Source organism: Dasypus novemcinctus, chromosome 7, assembly GCF_030445035.2.
Source record: "Dasypus novemcinctus isolate mDasNov1 chromosome 7, mDasNov1.1.hap2, whole genome shotgun sequence".
In the NCBI taxonomy this organism is placed as follows: Eukaryota; Metazoa; Chordata; class Mammalia; order Cingulata; family Dasypodidae; genus Dasypus; species Dasypus novemcinctus.
Genome location: NC_080679.1, coordinates 77,637,531 through 77,655,896, shown reverse-complemented (window position 1 = coordinate 77,655,896; position 18,366 = coordinate 77,637,531). Strand labels below are relative to the sequence as shown.

At 40.6% G+C, this 18,366-nt stretch overlaps 1 long non-coding RNA gene across 1 annotated transcript in view; it reads right to left on the bottom strand.

Moving 5' to 3' along the window:
- LOC101420513 (uncharacterized) overlaps window positions 1-18,366 on the bottom strand; it is a 73,630-nt gene that overhangs the window by 40,575 nt on the left and 14,689 nt on the right. The gene's annotated exons all lie outside the window — the stretch shown is intronic.

The window sequence follows — 18,366 nt, the reverse complement described above, 5'->3', positions numbered from 1 at the left end:
CCTCATTATTCAAATGTATATCATCGTCAATCTGTAGAGATTAAACAGATTGACAAAAAGATTTAAAAGATTTGCCAATTAGCCATGAAATACAAATTTTCTTCCAAATCGTCCCAGAAGCCACACTTCTCAATCATTATTGCAAATGACAATTGCTTTTGTCCTTACTACAAGAAATAGCTTCCCCCTGCCCCCAAGTCTGTGTTGTGTTCATATGTCACCTAAACAGATTGACTTCCAGGGGTCCCCTCCATCCTCACTTCCTCCCATCAGAAGCCTTTTGCTCCATCCTTGGCCAGGTGGTCTCTTTATGTTCCAAACTTTCCTACTATCCTTCCTCTCTTTCTAGACACCCTGTCTTGTTTCAGAAGAAGGGATGAAATAAACATCCTTGCCATCAAAGTCTATGCCATCTACAGGATACAGCAGTCATGGAAACCCAAATCAGGAGGTTTGACTGAACGCAGACCTTTCTGGCCACTCCTTGGCAACTCCCGCGGCTCCTCTCTGCCCACCCTTTCAATCTGCAGTTTCTCCTAGGCCCTTTCCTTTCCTCTACATACTATCTTTCCCACACATTATTAAAAATATTTTCCAGATTAGGAAGAGCTTTCCTTGTGGATTTTAGATTAAACAGAAGGTATCTGAAGATGAAGTCATTTAAATCATTTTTTAAGGCTAGCAGAAGTGAATAGTTAGCTTCACAGTATTGTTTCACTTTATGGGGCAACCAAGACAGCTTTTTAAATTACAATGAAATAAAGTGGGTGAATGAGAGGTGATATCAGAATGTATGTTTAATATCCTGTGCTTTCTGGCAGCCAACCTGCTAAACCACAGTTTTTCCCTGTTTTTCCTCTGTTCTGGAATATAAATTTGTGTTAAGACAGACACTAAATATTTTTGTAATGGTAATCAGGAACTAATTCAGCAATACATGATGGGCAAAAACACTAGGAAGAACTTTAAATCAGACAATGTGAGAAGGCTGTCTGTAAATTAATATTTTAATTCATGCCAAGAATAACCAATCTGGGAAAATACTAAAGAAATATTTACCTACTGAAAAATTAAAATAGCTCTGCAAGTAGGTAGAAAAGGGAAAGAGAACACTTAAACATGTTATATTACTAGATATTCTATTCATTTCATTTATCCACACTACTGGAAAAAAACAAACAGCACATCAGTCTAAAGTGGCCAATTAAAAACAGTATTAGTATTAGAATTTGGAATGCATGTTGAGTCACTCATTTTAACATGGATAGGTGTCCTGTTCTGAGAATTCACCAGCTTTCAAGCGAAATAATTAATCAGCATCACATATAGCATGTTCTTATTATGTTCAGAATACTTGACAAATGGCAAAAACTTGGAGCCTATGGCATAGCCTAGGACACTCATTCACACTTATATAATAGTTTTTACAAAAATGAATATTTTTCTCTCATTCATTCATTCATCCAAGTAAAAAATCTTTATTGAACACCTACTATGTGCCAAGCACTACCCTAGGCTTAGGGATACATCAGTAAACAAAGAGGTTTTTTTTTAAATTCTAACCCCCCCACACCCCCACCCCATAGAGCTTCAGTTTGGGTTGAGGAAGACAGCCAATAAGTAATAAGCACAACTAAATAAATTACACAGCGTGTTTAGGAGGTCCCGCACTTCCTGGTTTGCTCCAGATAGTCCCCGGTTATGTCCACTGTCCAGCTCTCCATTCCAGTTGACACTCTCTTTCACTGTCAAATGTGTTCCAGGTAGTCAACAAATTGCATGGTAACTCTAAGTATGTCTGAAGGTGATAAACACAGTGGAGGATGGGAGAGCAGAGAGTGGACTGCATTTTTGATAGGCCAGGGTAGTTCTGATTGAGCAAGAGACATCTGAGCCATGATCTGAAGGAGGTAAGGGAGTTGATAATGAGTATCTGATGTATAAAGAAAAAAAAAATCCTGACTATAAAATATTGCAATAATACCAAAGTGTAAAAAGTCAGTTTTCTTTCTCCTCCTCTTACCCCTCCTAATCTAACTGTTAAACAGTTAAACATATTTTCATACTTTTAGACATACAGAAGCTTCTAAAACATAAATTGTGTCATATTACACATAATATACAGCATTTTGAATCAATAACTTAATATGAACATGAATATATATATACTAGTCCACTAAAGGACCATATACTGCTTTCCCACCTCTAAACTTCCTCTCCATCTATTAATAAATGAAATCTGCTCTAGTAAAAGAAGGTATTCAGAATTTGAGGAGGGAACAGGAGAGGGACAGGGGTTAAACTTTTCTTGGTAACTGAGTCGTTGCTAAGGCTGCACTTTTTCAGAGCTACAGCAAGTTACGGAATGTGACCACTAAGTAAGCAAAGCAGATTAAGAATGCATTAAGAAAGTACTATTTCTCCAAAATGCAGAAATTGATCATCTCGACAGAAGTGAAATCAGTTAGTGAATGAAATTTCATTCATCACAGGGGTTCACGCCTTCTTTCCCCTGCAAATAGGGAGTTGGGGGAGAAGTAGGTGTCACTGATACAAAGGTTCAGTTTTGATTTTTGTTTCTCCTCCTTCCTGACCCCTCTCTCATCCCCTTCTGAAGCTTGGTGCCAAGCTAAGCTAAGAGCATCCTTAGGCTGGGGAAGAGGTCAGGATGTATAATGGAACACTTTCCTTGAACAACATATTGTAAATCCACTTGATGAAATTATGTCATGGCAAGTTACCTGTGTAATTTACATCTTTGGGGGAAAACTTGTTCTACCACAACACGACATTTCATGCACGATCTGTCAGTAGGCACTGTTTTGGTAAAGAGGCTGTATTACCAAGACATTTATAGAAACCCCAGATTCAATATATCCCAGTAATTGATGCTTCCTTTTTGGAATTTCTCGTTATTGTGAAAGTTTTGAGACTGATCCTGGGTGTTCAGGACTTCAAAAATATCAGAATGAAAAGGAAAAAATTAATCTTATCATCTGCACATTGCAGTCTTTCATATCTCATGTTAGGTTTTCCAACAGAACCAGCATGTTCAGCAAGTATAGGCGTTCAGAGCATCTAGACTGAAACCTCCACTTACCAGTCTTGTGTTTGGTATATGTGGACATAGCCTAGTACCATAACACATGGAAAGAAGGGGGTAAGGCTTTAACAAATAGGATAAACTCTTGTTAAATTAAATTTCCCTACATTAGACATAGTGTATGCAATTTTCAGTGGTTTAAATAAAACTCCCCCTGAATTGCAAGGATCTTATTCATGAACAAGAATCTGGTTAACTTTAGCAGAGTTTTCAAAGGAAAATAAGATCTACCCTCAGAGACTGAATCCCTAACTTCACTCTCATAAAGGGCTGTGTTTGTAAATAAATAAATAAATCTTAAAAAAAAAATTTCCCTTTAAAAAAAAAAGGGCTGTGTTTGTTAGTTTGTAATGTAAGCCAACTATGAACTGCAATGTTTTTATTAGTGACTTTGTTTTCCTTGCTACAGTCCTTTTACTATTAGATGATAATATTAAATTTGTATTAACAAAATTATGAATGTTTGAAAAATTATATAATTTAGGCCTCACAATGAAGGTCAGCAGTACCCCAGCCCCCATTCTAAAGGGATGAGCCTGAACTACATGAGAACCATTATCCAAAGCAATAGCACAAGGGTTTTAACATTTATTTCTATGGCTTTTGTCCATGGAAAACTTTGGGAGAAAACAAAATGCATGTCTGTTCCCATTTCCTAACAGTGAATGTTCTATCCTTTGGGCTTTTCCGTGTTACTGGACAAGAAGAGCAAGAACAAGGTGAAAAATAACAAGGAATAAGAATGGGAGAGGCTAAGATGAAAGTAAGTTTGCCAATCACCTGCCAGATGGGAAAGTCCTTATGGTACAAGAGCATCTAAATTGCCCAAGATTTTTTTATAGAGAGACATAAGTTATAAAGAGAAGATAAATTATCTGAGTCTCTAATTCACAAAATCACTAAGACCACCTAATGCTAGTTAAAAAAAAAACCTTATTAATACATAGATTTCCAGTTTTACTTTGTAATCTGAGCTAGAGAAAATTTACTGCAGCATTATCATCTAGGCCTCTTACTTCGTAGTTAATTAGCTAACATTTGTAAAGTGCTTTGAAGATGAAAAGCATGGTATAAATGCTAAGAATTGTTAAATAATTTCAGAGGAAAATCATAAAATAGATACATTGTTAACATTAATTTATATTTTATCTTTTCTCATTATCTGCACCCTGCATTTGATGTTTGGGGCTGCACTATACACACACACACACACAGTGTTAAGCTACAGTATTTAAACCAGCTCCAATTTAAACCTTGCCAAAAACTAGTTCTCAGCTGCAACAAATTAACTGTCTAGCTCAATCCCCACTGAAACTGGTAAAGAGTTAACTAGTTAAACAATCCTTCACTCCATCAGTTAAAAGGTAACATATTCATTCAGAAGCAGTTAATAAGAAATTCTGTTTTTACAATATACACTAACGAATAGTAAAATCAGCAGAACCATTTTGGTGTCAAACATATGATTCTACTTTGCATGACCACTGTCTAGTTGAAGATCCTGCTGCTAAACAGCTTAGGACGGTATATTATGTAGTGTTGACTGTTCCCTGCATTTTGCTGTCATCAAAGCACGTTAAACTTTTCTGAAGTCGTGGTTCTACTCCCTGTCATCTCGCCTCCTCCTTCCCCAAGTCCTAAACAGACAGAAGGATGGACAGAAGCAAGCCTGCCTTAGAAAATATTTGGCAACCGTCAGAAGAAAAAAATGCAGTGAAATATTCTCAAACTATGCTGTATCATGACAGCTTTCAATAAAGCAGGAAATAATAGATCAAGTGTATTCTAAGTATTTGCAAAATGTTTAATTGGGTAAAGGCAAGTCAAACTCCTCTCATCACAGCAACATCCTTATTGTAAATCCCACTTCAGTGATGCTGAAGTTAATCCCGAGTCCTGTTACAGGAAACTCATCCTTATTAAAGTAACATTAAGTGCTCCTTTTTTATCGATCTTCCCCTTCAGCTTAATGATAGAAACTTACTGATGTTTTAATAATAACCTCACAAGCTTTATCTCATTTTACTTTGCCTTGGTACTAAAAGATGCAGTGGAAACTAACTTAGCACAAACATTTTGCAGATGTCTTTAAAGGCCAGGCGGGGGTGAAAAAAAGATTCAATTGAGCTGCGTGTTAACAAAGATGGCTGAAAAACTAAAAGATAAAAGGGAGGCTCCAGTGCGAACATCAAAGAATTGTTAATGACAAGAAATACCATTAGGGTTAGCATCTCTTTTGTTTCAACCCTTTCACACCTGCAGTGTGTGGTGAGCTAAGCCTTTGTTCCAAAACCTGAATTACCTCCATTAGCATTTATAGAAAAATGGTTGCAAAAAAACTACACAAAAAGACCGAAATGTACTTATAGCTCTCCACTTTGGCTTGAAAAGTCAGAAATTAGTTCAGTATCTGTGGATCATCTTCTAGTTACTGGGTGTAACTATAGAGGTACAAAGCAATGGGTTGCAAATGAGCATGGTTGAAATGCGAGAATAGCTTTGTAACTAAAAAGAGGTACTATAAGCAACATGGAGACACACACGTGAGAGGTTCAGACATTAGCAAGAGCAAAATCAGAGCGTGAAATTCAGATTAGCCCTCCCCAGGCTGCAAGAGGAAGGGGGTATTGCAAGACTTGGCATGGCTAAAGGTGTAACCTGTTTTATTTGGCCCCTGAAAAATTTTAACAGATGGTGGGACCAGCTGTCTTTTTCAGCCATTTAATAAACTCTTCGGTGGTAACAGTTTGGAAAGTGGGGGTTTTTCGTTTTAGGCCAGAGGAGAAAATAAAGAAATCTGTCCCAAATTATCTTTGCCAAGTAATAAAGCACGGAAACATTACAAAAAGCTAAAGGGAAAACTCTATTCAACTATATTACCATCATTGTATTTTTTAAGGGAGCTGCAACAAAAACAAATTTCTCTCTGCCAAACGAGGTGACTGACTTAAGGCAAAATATATTCTGTATTGGTGTTGTTATCTGGGATTTTCATGTCGGTCTTTCAAAAAAAATAACTATCATGTTTAATGCTTATCAATGAATTAACACTTTAAGGCAACTATCCACAGCATTACAAAAAGAAGCAAACTAAACATTTATTCGAAGTTAAGCACTCATATAAGGTAAATAATTTGTCATAATGAATGAAGGGGTGAATTCCCTCCAACTTACATAATTAGTCTAAAATGGCATAAAATCCTCCTAATCATGTCATGTAAATTACAGATCCCACTCCAGACCTCAGGGAATGGGAAAAATGCTCATGTCAAGTTATTTTCAGAACAGGATCGAAGAGATTTTGCTTTCATGCCTAAAATATTTTTAACTGGCATTTCCCCCCAGTTAAAAGGCAACTCTCAATTATGGGAGAGAGATTTTAGTTACTGGATGTGAACACAACCACCTTTTTGCTTATTTCCATGCTTCCTGACTGAGCAACAGCCACTTCCATTTGACAAAGCTTTGTTGGGTCTACAGACATCTTATAGATTCTAGAGTGTTTGTCCCAAGTAATTTGCAACAATAAAATAAAAGCACTTTTCCATAGACAGGCCTTCTTAGATGCCTAAAGCTTATGCAGCTTCCATGATATCTAGCAAATCTCATGTGCGTAACTTCCAGCTTGCCTCCTTTCTGGACTGCTAGTGAAGCTTGGCTTCTAAACAGAGAGCAAAGAGAAGGTGCTAAGAAAGGATTAACGAATAACTCTTCCTGGAATAAGTTAGTTAATTCGTGGAGCTAGTGATAAAATTAACAGAATGTCATTTCTAAATCCCCAATTACCAAGATTTGTGAAATGCCTTAGGCAAATTATAATTCTTCCATTGTAGTACTTTCTCTAGTCTGTAAACCAGACCACCATTCATTCACACATTCTTAATGCGCATCCACTATACCCCAGGTACTGTGCCAGGGGCTGGATTTTGACGTGAGTAACACAGACATGACTTTTACTCTCTTGGAGCTTAGTTAACCTCATAAACATCTTCATTGTATAAAGAATGAGAGAAATGTTACAAACATAAAGCCCTCCACACCAGCATATTTAGGCTTGGTCTATCTAACTTCAAAAATATCTAAATGCTGCAAGTAAATCTGACAATCAAAGTTGGGAGAAGGGGACTTGCCCTCCACTTTCAGGTGAAAGTCCTGAAAGATGGAAGCAATTGCAAATTCTTCCTAGCAACCGTTAGCAAAGTGTCTGTATTTTCATGGTGTCATTTTTATTTTCCAGTCACTGGTTTCATACAAATGTCATAAGCCGCTCACTAAAGTATGATCATCTATTGAGAAAGCATCTCTAAGACATACACTCTACAGCTGAAAAAATGAGACACAGAGAGGTTAAGTTAATGTATATCATCCTAATACATTACAGAGTACTTTACTAATTGATTAGGATTCAACAGTTTCAAGTGGGGAGGGGGGAGGGGAAAGAAAGGGAGCCTTACTTCATAGAAATAGAAGCACTAATATCATATCTGAAATCTAGGTTGATCTCGTGGCTGGGAGGCAGATATTTTGAACTCATTCTAGTCCCTACCTCCAAAGTGTCAATGCCTTTGTTTCTATCTTATGAACCTTTTATAGGTACCAAATACTGACACCAATTCTGTCAGATTTTCCAAAATGTGAAAACATAGTTCAGCATGAATAAAATAAAGAAATGAGAAAATTCAAGTAAAGTGCAACTAAACCTGTGCAGGAAAATGTTGTCTCTTTTGCTACAGAGTATTATAGTTTTATTATTTTTGATAATGCCAAGTCAACAGCTAATCTGGGTTTAGTGAACAGCATAAGATTTGGGACTAGTTGCCACCTTTAAAGCCTTCAAGTTAACGAAGTTAAGATCCCTGTCTGTCCGCAAAGCAGGTACACCCTCAAGCCCAACTCCCTCTGCCATGGCTGGTCATGTCACCTTCACAGCTACCAGGCGGATTCCCAGCAGTGGCCACTGCCCACGGGAAGGGAACCGCCCCTGGAAAAGCTCAGTGACACCAGGCAGCAGTTCTGGTTAGAGACTAAGAGACTAAGTACACATATTTATGTTGCTTCCTTAATGCGCCCTCAATAGCACAACATTGAGAATGTAAACAATACTACTGAATTACAATCAATAACGGCTATCTTTGATGTTCAGTGATTCTTTTACTAAAAAGTCTCTCTTGAGATAGTGGACCTTAGCATTCCTAGAAAAGACAAAAGCAATATTTTATTCTAATGAAGAGCAGGAATGATGAATTAATGAGGTCCATTAGAAGCTGATAAATAAATACTGATTTATAAATTTCCTTAAGAGGGTCAGGAAATGTCATTAATTTCATAATAATCCAAATAATTCTGAAAATAAGAAAAAATGCTACAGGGAAGCAGACTTGGCCCACTGGTTAGGGTGTCTGTCTACCACATGGGAGGTCCGCGGTTCAAACCCAGGGCCTCCTTGACCCGTGTGGAGCTGGCCCATGCGCAGTGCTGATGCGTGCAAGGAGTGCCCTGCCCCGCAGGGGTGTCCCCCACATAGGGGAGCCCCATGCGCAAGGAGGGCGCCCCATAAGGCAGAAAATGCAGCCTGCCCAGGAATGGTGCCGCACACACAGAGAGCTGATACAAGATGACGTAACAAAAAGAAACACAGATTTCCGTGCTGCTGACAACAACAGAAGCGGACAAAGAACATGCAGCAAAATAGACACAGAGAACAGGCAACTGGGGTGAGGGGAGGGGAGAGAAATAAATAAATAAAATAAATCTTTTTTTAAAAATGCTACAAGAAACCTTTATGTTTATACCTAGAATTTACTAATGTGATAAATTCTTTTCTCAAATTGTATAACTAGTAGCAGTTAGATGTTTAACATTTAAAGGAATGATTTAACAAATTGTGGCACATGCAAAAATAATATATTTCTAGTTTAATTGCTAGAATTAATATAATTACATTCAAAAGAGACTGAATACTTGACAACATAATTGTCCATTTCATTAATAGCATTCAACAAATGTTTATTGAGTACTTGCTGTGTGCCAGATACTGTACTGTAGACAGAATGATAAAATGGTACAGGAAGCCAAGAAAATACATGGGACGGGGGAAGAAGAAAACAGGGAGAAGGAAAAATAAAAAGGGAAGGGGGATATTTACTGCTAAACATTAAAATATGCTATAAAACTACCCAAAAAAAAAAAGGCAGTATTTTACTGACACCAGAATTGACAAAAGGGAAATAGAACAGACAAAAGAGATATGAACTGAACATAAGTATAGCTAAGTATTTCTTATGATAAAGGTAAAATTTCAAATCAGTGGAGAACGGATTCAATAAATGATGCTAAGAAATTAATTAAATTTTTGGAAAAAAAGTAAAGTTGAGTCCTTGTTAAGGACTGTGAAGGTCTTACTTGCATGCTAACTAGCTAGCCTTCTGGGACAAAGACAAAACTGTAGTAGTAGTAGCCAAGGATCAGCATTTGCACCAGTTCCCTAAGCCCCCCATTTCCACAGGACAATGCAAAGAGGGCAGATAATATCTGTGCATGTAATGGGGTGTGGTACTGAAGAGGAACCCCGAGGATAGAGAACCCGGTTCTTTACAGTAGACAGTGAGCCCGCCTGCACATTGCCCTGGATGGACCAGCTACCACCTGCCCTCGGCTCCTAAGGGGGTCTCTGTCTTCCAAGGCTGTTCACTATAAAAAACATCCTTGAAAAGATAATTCGGGACAAAGGCAGTCAGTGCCTTTGCTCCTAAGATATGCACTAACCTGAGAGCCATGTGGAGAATTATCTCCCAACAGTCATGAACCAGTGCTTTATTTTAAAAGAATTCTAGCTAGATTAAAGAAAGAGTTCAATATAAAATAAATAAATAAATAAAAAATACTAGGAGAAAACATATGAATGTTTGAGGAAATCTTTAGAAACATAAAGTTAAAGGCAACATAAAAAAGAATAATGGATTTGCCCATGAAAATGTAAAACCTCTCTATGTCAAAGACATGCAGATATAAACTGGAAATAACATTTGTAGCATATATAATAAAGGCTAATAGCCTTACTATTTTTTTTAAATATGTATTGACTGCTTAGATGTACTAATACAGTGGAAATCAAGATGTTATCAATCAACTTCAAGAACCATAATAAGCTCTTAAAATTAAGAAAGAGAAAAACATCCTAATAAAGAAATGAAGAAAAGAGGCAAGAGCAGGCAGTTCACAGAAGGCTACAGATTGCCAATTAACATAAGAAAAAGTATTCAACTTCACTAGTAATAAAATAGAAATTTAAAACAACAAAGTATCACTTCTGAACTTTGAGAATGGCAACTTTTTTTTTAACTGAAGTGCCCAGTGTTAGTGAGAATCATGGACCCTCCCAAACTCTGCTAAAAGGAGTGTGATTGCCATGGACTTCCTGGTCTCAGCGTGAGCATATATATCGAAAGCCTTAAGACAGTGACCAGCTATTGACCTTATGGGAATACAACCTGAGAGAAGAGTGAATGGTCTGAGAAACATGTAAAATGTTCTTTTCAGTATTGTATACCATAACAAAAACTTAGAAACAATTTAAATATTCAGTAGTAGGGCATTACGTAGATATATCAAGGTACCACATACAATGGGATAATACATAGTCTTTAAAATAATTGTAAAGGGTAGAAAAAGAAGGCTGGTTATCAAGAGTACAAAATAACACTATTTTCCCTTTGAAAATAGGTATATGTAGGCATGAAATCTATTAGAATAACATACTAGACAAGTGGCAATGGTTATCTTTCCACATTGAATATTTAGTAGTTTTTATTAGGAAAGAAATGATGTTAAAGCAAAGAAAATGGTTGGCTCTCTTCATTAGAAATTTGTACTATTTATATTTGAACAAACTATAATTTAATGCAAAATGTTTTTCTGTGTAATCTTTTTCACATTGCCCAATCTTTGTTTCCTAGTAAAAGGTTCTAGGAGTGGGTTCTCCATCCATCTTCCAGGAAAAAGGCCTTAATAATATGTATGATGTGCATTATAGTTACAACAGTGTAATAATATGTATGGATCCTGGGAGGTAACAAAAATGACTAGGGGTGTGCTCGGAGGATGAGGTGATGGATTATCATGTTTAATCAGGTTTATCAGGTTTACTTTTATGTTTTCATATTGAATTTTCAAGGAATAGGGAAAAGAAGGGCTGCATGAGGCTAGGAAGCTGGTTAATGTTATGATGGTTTCTGAGAGATGCTGAATGATTTAGGCCAGATCTCAGTGAGACCGCACGTTGGAGGGGGCACCACTTATCGAGGGCTCCAGCCCTCAGCTTTGCAAGCTTAAGAACTCAGTTCCATCTGTCTATCAAGGGGTGCTCTGACTCTGGTTCACTGATAAACATAACCCCATAGTTTTCAGAATTTATTTAAGTGAAGAGCCTTTTCTTCTCATGGAATCTCACCCAGCGAGCTTTATAAGGGGGGCAAGGCAGAGCCCAAGAGAGAGCCTGGTCCTCAGATTCCCCACCCCCACCCCCAGCACCTCTGTTGACCCTCTAGCCTGTAAGCAATCTGAAACCTCTCTCTATGCCACCTTCCAGGACAGGGATTTATAAAACAGGACAGCAATTTATCATCAGTAGGGAAATCTGCTAAACAAACTCTAAGGGGATCAAGTTAAGATGATGGGGGAGGGCAGAGTCAAAGAATTAGGCTTGAGGTACTGGCTGAGAACCACCTCTATTCCAATCATGGGAGGCTAAGCCCTGTTCCAAGCTCTGGGGGCAGAGTCTCCAAGGGTAGGGCCAAGAGTCTGCATGGCAACCCACTTTTCTAGGGAATCTTAAAAGCTGTCATATGGGAGAAGGCATGGCGTTGTGACAGTCAGGTGCGCCAGCTCTAGCAACTTCCCCCATCCAGGGCCATGTTTCCCTAGATGGTAGGAATGCTTGCGTCAGGCCAGCTGAGCCACCTGCTAGAGCGACCCTGACAAACACCTCACCCTTCAAGATGGTGCTTCCAATAGTCCACCTTGGTCAGCATTTTCCCCCGACCTCATAGCATTATTTGGGGGCAGATAAGACACCAGTGATTAGAATCCAGCTCATCTTGTGTTGGTCACATGCTCAGGTGGGAGTCGTGGGAGACATCAGGCTCTTCAGTCACATATTCAGATCATTTCTTAGGGTACTTTGAGGGATTTCCAAAGATGGACTAGTCTCATATGTAGTTATTTAAATTTCAGAGGGAGATGTTTTCATATTCTATCCCTAATTTTGGCAATACAGTCTACTTGGGATCTGCAAATCTCTATATATTAATAAAAATTATTAGTCTAAAGTGAACGCCTAGTAGAAAAATGAGAGCAAGACACTTCAGAACCTTGTTCCTTCCTGGAATTCTCTTTTCTTTGACTGAAATAAAAGTGTCGGGAAGTGGACTTGGTCCAGTGGTTAGGGAGTCTGTCTACCACATGGCAGGTCCGTGGTTCAAACCCTGGGCCTCCCTGACCCGTGTGGAGCTGGCCCATGCGCAGTGCTGATGCCTGCAAGGAGTGCCGTGCCACGCAGGGGTGTCCCCTGCGAAGGGGAGCCCCATGCACAAGGAGTGAGCCCTGTAAGGAGAGCTGTCCAGTGCAAAAGAAAGTGTAGCCTGCTCAAGAATGGCACTGCACACACGGAGAGCTGACACAACAAGATGACACAACAAAAAGAGACACAGAGTCCCATGCCGCTGACAACAACAGAAGCGGACAAAGAACACGCTGCAAATAGACACAGAGAACAGACAACTGGGGCGGGGGGGGGGGAGGGGAGGGGAGAGAAATAAAATAAATCTTTTTAAAAAATTCAAAATTAAAAAATAAAAATGTCTAAAGAAAAGGTAATGTCCACAGCACTGCTTATTATTTTATTTCTGCTGGCAGAAAGCCTAAAACTTTGCATTCATTATATTATTCTTTTGATAAAAAAAGAGCTGCATCCTGATTCTTTGAAACAATTGTGGCCAGATGGAAGTATAATGTGAATGTGACAGTACCTATGAAGTTTCTTGGACTGACTACTCTGGGGACCAGAACTTGAGATTTCTCTGCAAAGCAGAGCGCAGGCAACAACAGCGCAGGTTTTACCTCCGGTTGCCCAATCTCTGACGCTGAGCCTCAGCCTGCCCTGCTGGGGCCACAAGCTCCAGGTAAAGAGCAGTTTGAGCTTCCCTCGACTTAATCCTCGCCTGTCTGCTGAGACCTCGCCTAGGGTGCCAACTGCAAGGATGGCTCTGGCTTTCCAACACCTGTCCACTAGGAACTGGGCTTAGACCCCCAACTCTTCTCACGCCTGCCATAAGACAGACATCAGATGGCGGCAGCTTCTGGTCACTCCTGAGAGGACTGACTGCATGGGGAACAGCGTCTCCCTGCGACAGCCTAGCTCTTCTCCAAATGTTTCTCCTCGTGTGGAATATTAACTGCAGACTAAAATAGCAAATAAGAGCCTCAAGAAGTCTTGCCGATCATAGACAATGAGGCTTCAGTTTCCTGTCATTCCATTTTCACATCAATCCTTTCATCTTCCTGTATTTGTTCACGTGTTTTAAATTTTAATTAACATTCATTTGTGCCAAACGTTGTTTAAGCCCTCTACATTTAGGAGCTGTGGCCTGCCTCTGACCCTCTATGGTAGGTTCTGTTTTTATCCCCACTTTATAGATGAGAAAATGAGGCACACAAATGTTAAGTAAAGTGTCCAAGCTCATACAAGTGGTGGATCTGGGACACAAACCCAGGCAGTAAATAGAATTGGTATAACACCAGTTATTTTCCTCAGTTTACAGATCAATAAACCCAGATGCCAAGAGGTTGCTTGATTCACTTTGAGTCACACAACTTGAGGCCGCCTCTTCTAACTTTGTCCTGGCCTTTCTGCTCTCACCGTCTCTTGAGGCTTGGGTTGGTGTCCTTGACTGCATCCTGCCAGCCCGCCATGGTTTAATCCGAGGAAGACGTTCACAGCAGGGTGAGTCAGTGAAAAACTTAAGGTTCTGCCTCTTCTGCCTGGTCTTTTCTGGCCTCGACTATCCTGAATAAGAAGCAGATCAGGACGTCCTTGGGGAACTGACTGGGGGCTGCTAACTCCTTTCCTGCCACATACCCTAATGAGAGGATCCTTTGTTCATGTATTTATTCCTTCAACACTTTTAATGACCGAATGACAAGTACCATGTTCAGCCCTAGAGCTACAACGGTGAGCAAGCTCTACAGTCACTGCCTCCAAGGAGCCCCCGGGCACGTACTGTTAGGAGGCAATTCCAATATCCATGAGAATGTGCCGTAAATGGGACAGGTAAGCCAGGGTGTTGCAGAGGACAGCGGAGCAGCAAACTCCAGGGGGAAAGCTCTCAGGAGAAAGAGAGGTCCACCTCAGACCTCAGCACATGCTGAAAGTCCAGAGCAGGACATCACTGCACAGGTTCACTAAGGCTTGTGTATCCTCTCTGAGGCAAGGTGATGCCATCAATTAGAGAGTTTGAAGCCAGGAACAGACATGACCTAAGTTCAATTCCCAGCCCAATAATAAGAAGCACTAACATTTATTGAGCTCTAAGAATGTTCTAAACCTCTTCATATATTATATTTGTTGCATGCTCACAACAATATTAGGAGGATGATATAACTGTTCCCATCTGTACATGAGCTACTGAGGCACGGAAAGGTGAAGACATAGAGTAGTGCAAGCAGGATTTGAGCGCAGGCAGTCTGACTCCAGCACTCACGCTCTTATCTGCTCGGCCAGATGCCCGCCCACATAGCAAAAGGCCACACAGAGTATTTAAAAACTGTGACATTTGCTAACCTCTTTTGCCTTCCCTCTTGCCCAAGGCTTTCTTAGCTCTGCTTCACAATGGAATCACCCAAGAAGTTTTTTAAAAATGTATCCCAGAAAAATGAAAATTTATGTCTTCACAAAAACCTATACACGAATGTTTATAGCAGCCTCATTTGTAATGAGCAAAAACTGGAAACAAACAAAATGTCTTTCCATAGGTGAGTGGCTAAACAAACTGTGTTACAGCCACACTATGGAATATTACCCAGCAATAAACAGGAAAAAACTAGACCCACATAGCAACTTGCATGGCTCCCAAGAACATGATGCTGAGTGAAAAAAGTCAATCTCAAAAAGTCACATCCTGTATGATTCCATGACAAATTAGAGAGACAGAGAACAGGTCAGTGTGTGCCAGAGATCAGTATTTGCTGGGCGTGGATGTGACAATAAAGGGGAGCAGGAAGGAGCCTTGTGGAGATGGGGCAGTTCTAAGTCTTGATTGCAGGGATGCCCGGAGGAAACTACACATGTAATAAAATGGCACACACACATAGGCCAGATTTTGGTACAACTGGAAGAAACTAGGGGAAGGGTACACAGGCTCTCTCTGTACTATTTTTGCAATTTCCTGTGAATTATTTCAAAATAAAAGTCAAAAATTTTCAGTGCCCGGGCCCCACAGACTCTGATTTAGTTAGTCTGAGTGGGGCCTGCGTATCAATATGTTTGAAAAGCTCCCCAGATGGCGCTTGAGTGAGCCAGGATCTAGACAGAAGCATCTCTTCCCACTGACCTTTCCAAGGGGCCTGGAATTCCTACGGCAAAAGCCCTCTTTTGAGTTAGGATATCGCTTCCAAGAGCGCCTGGTAGAATGCAAGATGAGACTCCCTAACTGTCATCTGGCAGAGCACAGGTCCCCGAGAGGCCAGGACACCAAACAGTCCCTCCTTCGTGGGGGAAGTGGACATGTTCCAAAACAGAGGGAGTGAGCCCCAAGCAGCCGCATTAAATTCCCAGTTTGCGTGGATGGCCGGCCTCCTTGCTGGCCTTGCCTGGGAAAGCGGGCCCCAGATGCCCACAGATGGATCACAGGTCCTTCCCCTAGTGGATGCCCCAGATACAGGTGCCATTCCAGGGCTTCACCTACTCCGTCTTTTGCCTCATAAGAAGGGTCCCCAAGTCAGGTGATCATCACTGATTTACTATGGGATCAGCTGTCTCCTGCTGATCTCATGCTGAAAGGTGCTAAGTAAGTTTTTATCACCCCTCAACCCATGACATGTGCATATTTTCAAGGGGTTATTAAATTGGTATTAATTAAGAGCAGGTCAAGAAATCAACGGCGTATGCTTGGCAGCTGGCAGCTCAGGTTTCTGCTAAAAAAAAAAAAAAGGGTTTCAAATCAAGGAAGGAAACAGATATGGGGCGCCTGAAGCCCCCCAGTCTGCCTGGGACCACTGGCGAGATGGGAGCCACGTGTGCCCCCTCAGGAACGATGTGGCCACCCACGGAGCCCTCTGGGCAGCTGCAGGAGTGAGCCCTGGAATGCATTTTCTGGTAGCTGCATCTGGGTAAGTGGCAGACTTCCTGGCTGCCTCTTTTTCTTTTTTATAGCCTCCCGACGGTATGTACACAGAGATGTTCTGGCACCCGGGGACCTGCCTTAAGGCAGATTTGGGGTCAGGGTCCTGATGAGCAGCTTTGTTCTCTTAAACACTATTGTCATAGGTCTCACCCATTACTGTGAATAATTTGCTAATTTTGGCCATAAAAACAAGTTCTTAGACAATCTCCAGTAATGTGCCTTTTTATGTCCATCAGGGGAATATTTTCCTGCCTCCTTTGTTTGATATGGAAATGAGCCTGATAGCTTTATAGCCAGCCAGGAGTTGGAATGTGAGAGAAAAATAAAATTGTGTCCTCCGTAAAGGTGGCTGCTGCTCTCTTCCGCAAGTCTTTGAAGACTTGGTTCTTGGAAAACAAAACCTCTCCAAATAAATGAACATCAAATTAGAGTCACCAAGGGGGTGGCTGAATACATCCTGGTGTCTATAAAACATACATATTATGTAACACACATTGCCTGCTACTGATATTTATGAATCATCTGGGAACAAAGCTTCCTTGTTAAAGAAACTGGCTGGGTTCCCCCCAGCGCGGGACATGACACCCGGGGATGAGCCTCCCTGGCAACGAGGGACCACTATCAACTACCAACTGATGATGCAACTGGAAAATGACCTTATACGGAAGGTTCAATGCGGATCAGCAGAATATCCATGTCTACATAAAATACCATGACTTTAAAATGCTGTTTGACCTAAAGTAAGGGGGAAATGGAAAGGAGAAATGAGTTTATATGGCTACGAGTTTCTAAAAAAGAGTCTGGAGGCTGGCAGAAGGTTTGCCCTCATGCACAACTGAGCAGAGTCAGAGAGACAGATAAAGCAGATACAACCCCCAGATATTGGTTCCTTTGAGGGCTAAAGAGACCCATGGGAGTTATGGTCATGGCCGATGGGGTTAACTACCAGGGCAGATGGCCCCTCTTTGGAAATGGTGTTTAGGTGTGATGAATCTGGACTCAGATGGGATCTCCCTTCATAAGACTTTCATGCTAATGTGCTGGAGGTGCAGTTAATGTTGGGGTTTAAGATATATTTAGGGGATTTGAATCTCTGGACTGACAATGTGATAGCCAGATCCTGAGCCTCAACAGACTCCAGCACCTACAATCTGATTTATTGGACTTACCACACTCAGCTAAGATGGAGGTGAAGGACAACCACCACACCATGGAGCCTAGAGTGATTACAACTGAAAATGGGAGGATTGCATCCAGCATCCAGGTGGAATCTGAGCCTCCTCTTGACATAAAGGTGCAATGGACACAACCAATCCAGTGTCCACATAGAAGAGGTGGCATTGGATTGGGAAAAGTGGACATAATGGACAAAGGGTATGGGGAAAGGCAGGAAGAGATGAGAGGTGGAGGCGTCTTCGGGACATGGAGCTGCCCTGGATGGTGCTTCAGAGGTAATCACCGGACATTGTAAATCCTCACAGGGCCTACATGATGGAATAGAGGAGAGTATGGGCCATGATGTGAACCAATGTATATGAGGTGCAGAGGTGCCCAAAGATGTACTTACCAAATCCAATGGATGTGTCATGATGATGGGAACGAGTGTTGTTGGGGGGGGGGGAGAGGGGGGGTGGGGGGTGGGGTTGAATGGGACCTCACATATATATTTTTAATGTAATATTATTACAAAGTCAATAAAAAATAAAAAAATTAAAAAAAAAAAATAATAAAGATTAAAAAAAAAAAAAAAAAAAAAAAAAAGAAACTGGCTGGGTTGGAAAAGTAAAATCTTCGTAAATTAAGTGACCCTCTGGGTTATTGCTCTGGCCTGTGCTAAACTACCAGCAAAGACCCAGGCCCAGAACA